Raw genomic sequence first — 2,341 nt, 5'->3', positions numbered from 1 at the left:
CACTGTTCCCAATAAGCCTCGCGCATGAGCGTGCGCGCACAGAAGTCACCCTAAGCGTGCAGTGTGCTGTATTTAGCGCACACTCCAGTTCGTGCCGCCGCTTTTACAATGCGAGCGGCACGAAACAATGCTATTTCCTCGTTGGCGGAGATGACGATTCTTACAGTTCACAACTGCGGGGCTGATTGTGGTCCTTTGAATTAGTATTTGTGCAATTAACATGAATACTAACTCAAAGGGTCACAATCAACCCTGCAGCTGTACACTGTAAGAAAAGGAATGCAGAGTGTCAAACACGGTGTGTGCTAAAGCACACGCCATGTTTGACTTTGCTTTTCTTTTCTTAATTGCGCTCAATTGCGGGGCTGCTTGTGACTCTTCCTGTTGCCTTCCTCCAGCTGTCCTGTAAAGGAGAGATGAATGGTCACCCATAGAAATCAGCAGCTGCATTAATGCGACACTGTCCACTCGCTGGAAAACCTGACACTTTTGTAATGCATTTCCTCAGTTAAGCACTGCAGAAATGATCCCTGAAAGACTAGCCTTTAAATAAACGTTTGCAGCTCATACGGACAGAAAAAGTAAAATCTCTTCTTACATACAGTAAAACACGCATCAATGCCTGACAGGCACTGAAGCTGTCTCTTTCTCGTCACCCACTGCTTTAATGCCCAGGTGCCCTGGCAGTCACTGAAGCTGTTTCTCATCAGTTACTTCAATAACCCTCTAGTCCCAGGTGTCCTGGCAGTCACTGAAGCGGTCTCTCTCCCGTCACTGCATTAATCCTCAGTGTGACGAGTGAGAGAGGAGCCTGGCATTAGTAGCTTGTAAACACAGGGGCCGCGCACCCACAGCGTCACTCCTGTTCCAACACACCCGTGGGTGAGCAGGAAGGAAGTGGGCAACCACGTATCCAGCGGGCCTCCGGATCCTGCCCTGGCAGGAGGGGCGGTTTGCACTGGACTTCACCTGTGCAAGTGTGTAAACAGGAGCCTGAGGTGGGAGGGTGGAGTAAGTGGGAGGGAAAGTACGAGGGTGCAGTGGGAGAGAGCCAGCAGGAGAGACAGAGGCATCGAGGTGGAAAGAGAGAACCAGAGGCAGACTGCAAGATAAGAATGAAACAGTGACAGAGAGTGACCGGGAAAGACAGCACGCACGAGAATTATCGAGGCAGGAGAGACAAACCTAACCAACAAATTAAAAAGTGAAACTGCACCCGCGGGAATGCATCTTGGCAGCTGCTAAAAGCCAGTGCGGGCTGAAAACAGATGACATGGGTCCCTTTAGCTGTTTGTTTCCCACCCCTTCTTTCTTCAATTATCTCCTCCTCCATTCTTCTTTCTCACTGCCCTCCCACCATACTTGTCTCTCTCTTTCTCCCTTCTCGTTCTCTTTTCACTCACTTTCTCTCCCCGTCCCTTGTGCACCTATAATGGTTACTGTCTGGACACAAAATGCTATGTTTACTTCAGGCCGCACCCGGGGAAGGGTTCTGGTACGCACTATTCCATCCACAGCCCCACCCCCACGGAGGAGCGTGAAGTCAGGTCACCAGTGCACACTGCGCCTCGACAGAGGTGTAAAGCACTACATAACTACAGTATGGCGTGCCTCAATGCGCTACAGTAACATCACTGGCTATCTTACAGAATTTACATGCGTCAGTATCAAACTTACTTAATAAACAATGCGTTGATTTTAGAACAGAAATACCAACTCTTTTCAAGTTATCTGTTGTACAGAACTATAATGCCCACATCAGGCAGATCTAATCTTTATTACACAAATATGAATAAAAATACATTCAAATCAAAAATGTTCATTTTTTTCGACTTGGGGAGGATGAAAGGTAGATTTAGCCCTGCCAGGACTCAACCAGCAAGAGGGGCCCAATCTCTTCAGCAGGCGCGTTCACCTCTTGAACTTCCAAGAGGTCTCGATCTAGTAACAGCCACCAAACCCTCCCTTTGAACCCAGCTCTTGGCTAGTTTCCTAAATCTTCGTGGCCTTCTCGGGATTGGCCCTCCGTGGCTGAAGACGGCTGATAGCCAGAAACCGGTCCTAGGATGCTTGATTCCGGTCCAGGGAAGACATGGCTTGGCAGTTCGGGCTGGACTGTTCCCATGAGGCACAGGGTCAAGACTGATTTGCATATGGCCATGTCTGAACTGGGGTGGCTTGGTGAGCAAAATAACGATGGGTTGAACCCAGATCTGTGACTGGGGGTGAATGTTTTGCCATTGTGCAACATTCCGTTCATCATCTTGTTTGTTTTGCTGTTCAACCTATGTGGAAAGGGTATGCCCAGACGTGTGTCCCGTGCTCACTGCTCCACTGGAGT

General features: G+C 49.1%; 1 pseudogene; it reads right to left on the bottom strand.

Moving 5' to 3' along the window:
* Positions 1-379: 379 nt before the first annotated feature.
* Positions 380-546, bottom strand: LOC147728884 (small nucleolar RNA U3; annotated as a pseudogene).
* Between the last annotated feature and the right edge of the window lie 1,795 nt (positions 547-2,341).

The sequence above is a fragment of the Lissotriton vulgaris genome, chromosome 3_1, assembly GCF_964263255.1.
Source record: "Lissotriton vulgaris chromosome 3_1, aLisVul1.2, whole genome shotgun sequence".
NCBI classification, from domain to species: Eukaryota; Metazoa; Chordata; class Amphibia; order Caudata; family Salamandridae; genus Lissotriton; species Lissotriton vulgaris.
The sequence above is the reverse complement of the archived record's forward strand: the minus strand, read 5'-3'. Positions and strand labels throughout refer to the sequence as shown.